Below are 6,000 nucleotides of genomic sequence, written 5' to 3'. Positions count from 1 at the left end.
GCAGCACAGAGTAAGGGAAACCCAAGCTGCTGAGACAGGCAGGCTCATTGGGACCTTCGCACATCTGGTTGCAACATGAAAGGGGGGTCCAACTTGTCACAAAAAGTATTTAGGGGACTATTACAATCTAATATAGTTTAGAGCAGGGATTGGCAACCTTTGGCACGCGGCTCACCAGGGTAAGCACCTATTGGCTTGGAGCGGTTAACCGTGCCCAGTGGGAGCCACGATTGGCTGAACCTGCGGACGCGGCAGGTAAACAAACCGGCCCGGCCCACCAGGCCGCATGCCAAAGGTTGCCGATCCCGGATCTAGAGTAACACTCAGGCTGCTTTAAAACACTTCAGGGGTTGAATCAGTTCCCAACAGCCCCAGGCATCAGGTGACTACAAGCATAAGAGCAAGTTAGACAAACATGTGTCAGGGATGGTCATAATACATTGCCTGCCATGAGTGCAGAGGACTGGACTAGATGATGTCTCGAGGTCCATTCCAGTCCTATGATTCTATAATCATTCATCTGGACCTGAGAACCTGGGCCCATCTACAGACAAGTGGCTGATAAAGGGAACCGGGGCAGTTAGGCAACCAATTCCTCTTGGAAGTCAAACTTTGTTGCTGACTAGATGGAGTTCACTTGTATTATGGAGACTAGGTTTCTGTTGTTCAGACATGAACATGTAATGTTCCATACCTACACCCTATCTGTGTATATATGAGAAACTGCTTTTTAAATAGCAGCTTATTGTTATGTGTGTGTTGACGGAGAATACTTTCTTGACCTTTTTCTTTCTTTTTCTAATATTAAAATCTATTAACACATTTTTAAAAATTACATGTGGCTTTGCCATAAATATAGTTTTCTTTGCATTTCATGATAGATGGATCCTAGCAATGTAAATAGAACACATTTTACAACAACACCCAGCTATGAAGATCATTTTTAACATTAAAAAACAAAACCTCTCACCCAGGAATTCTCATAGTGCTTGAAAACTCTTAAAAAAACTCATAAGTTACCCACTTAGTTTTCCTCAAGCTCGGAACTATAATATAAAGAAAGATTCTTCACTTCTTTAGGGATTCTCTGGAGAAAATCATACCAATAGCACCTGAAGGGTCAGAAGAGGACAGTTCTTCAATTCCAGTCCAGAACCTTGGCAAGGAAGAGCTTTCATAATTCTCACAGTGCTCATTACCTTTGGCTTTCTGCCCTCACAACTGGCATATACTACATCAAGTATATACATGTTTTATGTGAACTGTTACATATTCTCCACCCTTAGATCCACGTGGCACACGTATGTTGGGAGAAAGCAAACACAAGATCCTGGGCCCATTCCTCTATTGCCTTGTGAAATCATTTCCACCTGTGCAAAGTGGATCTCACCCATTTCCAAAATAGCATAGTAGTGTATTGCACCCACTTTGGAAATGGGTGCAAAGTGGTGAAATGGTCCAGGCCTGGGTTTTCTGAGAGACAGTTCCCTCATTTTTTCAGTGTTGTGGTTTTAACCCCAGGACTTCATCCAAAGTTGTACAGCTGAAACAAACTCCTGAGCTTTAGAAAACTGCATCTATTAAAATGTCGTTCATGTCAATTTGCCTGTGGAAAATATTTCTATTTATAAATCACACAAAGTGAGTCCAAGTAGCTGGATAAATCAAAGGGCCCAATTTCACACTGTATTACTCCAGTTTTCACCCTATATGACTCAACTGAAAGTTGTAAGTCCTTTAGCTACCTGAAGACTTCCATTAAGCAAGGAAATAGGTGACCTTTTTAACCTCTGTGGAATGCACTTTCTGGCACCTGTTTTGGTGGCATAGGCATATTTTCTACTATGTGGTTTTCTTTTTGTGTTGCATGTGCAATTTTTGTTACTACTCTCAGTAGTGTTAGTAAGGACACTATATTCCAGTGCAGGGGTGGCCAACCTGTGGCTCCAGAGCCACATGCGGCTATTCAGAAGTTAATATGCGACGCCTTTTATAGGCACTGATTCCGGGGCTGGAGTTACAGGCACCAACTTTCCAATGTGCCGGGGGGGTGCTCACTGCTCAACCCCTGGCTCTATCACAGGCCCTGCTCCCACTCCACCCCTTTCCACCCCCTCCCCTGAGCCTGCCGTGCCCTCACTCCTCCCCTGCCCAGAGCCTCCTGCATGCCATGAAACAGCTGATCGCGAGATGCGGGGAGTGAGGGGGAGGCGCTGACCAGCAGGGCTGCCGGTGGGTGGGAGGCACTGGGAGCTGGGGGGGGAGAGTGTTGATGGGGGGCTGCTGACGTATTACTGTGGCTCTTTGGCAATGTACATTGGTAAATTCTGGCTCCTTCTCAGACTCAGATTGGCCACCCCTGTTCCAGTGCATTAAACTACCATACTTTTACCTTCAGAATTAGCTTATACTCATCAATAGTTAAGAGCTATGTCTATAATGTGATAAAAGAAAAGAGTTTATAGAGAGATCCTGACAGCTCAGTAACTACATCTGTTTCTCTGCATTACAATCATTTCAGTGTATAGGTGCAATTTATCTCGCTTCTCCTTTTGGAAGATTCATATTCCCTCCCACGAACTCGGAATCATTAGGAACAGATAATGGTTGTGTCCAGAAGAAGACTCATCTCTCCAGCACCTGCCAGTAGCCATCATCAGCACAGGAAACCTTATTCTGGTCTTTGATGTGCATACAACATTTAACCGTACAGGGAGACAGGGAAACATTACCAGGAAAGGCGATGTGAAGAGTACAAACAAAGGTAGTGCCCTGTTTTCCCACAGCTGACAGGGCTTTCAAGCATCTTTGGGTAGGTCTACACAGTCCGGGTCGACAGACTTGGGCTTGTGGGGCTCATGCTAGCTGGAAAGATAGCTGTGTAGACAGCACTTTGAAATGGCAGCTCAGGCTCAGAAACCCACTCCCCTCCCTTGGATTCAGACTGCGAGCTACTGCCTGACTTGCAACATCTACACAGCTGTTTTGGGATGGTAGCATGAGCTCTGCGAGCTCGAGTCTGTTGACCCTGGCTGGGAGGCTCGCTGCTGCGTGCTGTGTAAACGTACTCAGACTTAGAGAGGTTTGATTAACTCAGTGAAGTTGTGGCTTTTCTCCCATTTTAGCCAAATGAGCGAAGAGAAAGGATGCTCTTGTGGTTAAGACAATGGACTGGGATACTGGAGATCTGGGATCAGTACGTAGCTCTGCCACAGACATGTTGGGTGACCCTGGGCAAGTCACTTAATCTCTGTTCCCGTCTTCAAAATATCTTGTGTATTTAGACTGTAAATTCTTTGGGGGGCAGGGACTGTCTTTTATCAGATGTTTGCACAGCACCTAGTACAGAGAGGCTCTGCTCCCAATTCAGGCCTCTAGGCATTACCTGAATATAAACAAGAAGAAAAAGTCTTTGCCATCAATCAACGCCTCTGCTCTCTGGCCTGGACTTTACCCAAAGAGAACATGTGCAAGAAGAAGACAATGTGGGGGAAATAGTTAACTGAACCTCAAACTTTTGCTTTCAGTTCACATTTTAAGCAAAAATTTTAGTTTAGTTCTTACCTGTTCTTAACTAATTCTCCCATCTCTAATCAAAACTCAACTGAAAATCCTTGGATGGAACAATTCCCTTTGTTTCCTTGCAAGACTGAGAGTTGGAGAGTGGTCAAAGTGAGCTGGAGCTCGTAGGAGCTGAGCTCCAGAGCATTTTTTTCAGCAGGCGATGAGAACCAGCACTCCGAGTGTATTTAAAAAAAACAAATGGAATTCCGAGCCATAATCCATGTAGTCCAGTATCCTGCCTCCACAGTGGCCAGCACCAGATGCTTTGGAGGAAGGAACAAGAAGCTCCCCAAAAGGCAGCTGTAGGCTTATCTATCCCCCGCCCCGTGACAGTCTCATCCTATTACTTGGTAGCAAGAGACAAAACAAAACAACTTTAATTTGAAGCCGGAGATCTGGGTTCTATTACTGGCTCTGCCACATACTTACTTCCTGTGTTACTTTAGGCAAGACATTTAGGGCTTGAGCCAATGCCCACTGAAGTCAAAGGGAATCTTTCCATCGACTTCAATGGGAGCTGGATTAGGCCCTTATCCTCACAATGTCCCAGATTGTCCATCTCCATCAATGGTATAATAATATTTTACCTATCCCACGGAGGTGTGGTACAGTTTAATTAATTTGCTCGTAAACTGATTGGAAAGTCTCAGATGGAAGATGTGAAAGGAATATGCAAGTGTGAAATCTTACCGCGAGAGGCACTGCTAAGTAGTTAACATTTAAAGTATGTTCTTAAGTGCCACTGAAGTCAAGTGAACACATGCTTACAAGCTTTAGGTTCTGATTAGTAAAGTTCTTACACATATGTCCAAACTTAAGCATGTGAGCAGACCCACTGACTCCAATGGGACTATGCATTTGCTCAAGGTTACGCATATGCTTAAGTACCTTGTTGAATGGCAGCTTTACAGATACTCATATGCTTAAGATTAAGGACATGCTTAAATGTTTTGCTGATTTCTCATATTCTTTCTGACCATTCATACCATACATGTTCAAGCCCAAGAAGTTCTAAATGCCAGTAGTATTGATGACATGAAATGTCACAGGTGAATAGCAATACACTTATAACATAAAAACAAGCAAAAAGTCTAAGGCCAAATAGCTCATGATAATTTCCAAGAATCTTCCTCACCCAGTAACCCACTACTTTTACTTAGCATTGAAATCACGATATGGATTTGCATTTTGAAATGGTTGTCTTGGTGGTCTCTTCATGCTTTCTGAACATCTAACAGTTAGCTAAGCAAACACACGTGACTGATTAAAAGAAGAAAGGGAACTATTTTTACAGGGACCATTAAACTTTAACTACCATCTGGCAGGGAATGATTAGAAAAGATCAAAATTAAGGCAGTCAACACAAATACTGTGTGGATACCTCAGGGAATTGACATGGATAGAAGACAGTGGACTTGCGGCTATGTTAAGAGACAGACATAGAAGGAAGTGGTGAACACATCCTTTATGGGTGTTTCCCTAATAGTCACATTCATAGCGACAGGAGCAGAAAAAGAGAAGAAATCAGAAACACCTGGGAATAATCAGACACTGTCATAAAAAGGAAAGTTAAAGCATTATACAAGAGCCACACCATTTTTGTTTCTCTACAAGTCAGGAAGGAAATGTTTATTGTGGAGGTGTGTTGAACTTGGCAGGTAGTTAATATTCAAATTAGCCTTCTAGCTTTAAACTGGAATTTTAAAGGGGGTCTGTGCTATATCTTTTAGATGAATGGCCTTAGGGAACATGGACCTGTGGTTAATCTGACTGAACACTGGATGTCACTATTTATACACACAAATAGTCATTCTGGAGGTATTACATATATGATTCTTAGAACAATCCACCATGACTTTTCCACCTTAGTTGAAAGCGTCTTTAATTGTCTGTATTCTTGATGTAGCAACCTCAGTGAGCCAGAGCTTCCCCTCTGCATTGGTGGAAGGGGTGCCACCTATGCGGCCTGGTTTCCTGACCTCTCTCCCTCCAAACACACCCACCCACCATCTGCTGCACTGCACTGCACTTTGTGCTATGCATACTGGGGATGGTGAGGGAGTCCTTGACAGGCTCATCAGGATCCCAAACCTGCACCAGCTGCTCCCAAACTGGCTGGGTTTCTAGAGTGTAGCCCATATCATTTCCCTCTGCCTTGCCTTTGTGGTTGTTACTGATCAGCTGCAACACATTCCTGCCACAAGCATTATAGTCCAAGAAGGAAGGGCAGTCATCCACGCAAGACAGCTCATGCCTCCACTGAACTGTGGCAGAGAGTTCCTTTTCCTTTGAATCCCCAAGAGTTATGGGATTGGGAAGCTCTTGCCCCTTCAGACACCCCAAACTCCACCCCCTTGAGGGGAAGCTTTGCATTAAACTTCATAACACCAATCTCAGAGAGTTTTTCTGTCTTTCTGGCCCCCACCCTTGGGACAG

Source organism: Chrysemys picta, chromosome 11 (genome assembly GCF_011386835.1).
Source record: "Chrysemys picta bellii isolate R12L10 chromosome 11, ASM1138683v2, whole genome shotgun sequence".
NCBI lineage: Eukaryota > Metazoa > Chordata > Testudines > Emydidae > Chrysemys > Chrysemys picta.
The sequence above is the reverse complement of the archived record's forward strand: the minus strand, read 5'-3'. Positions refer to the sequence as shown.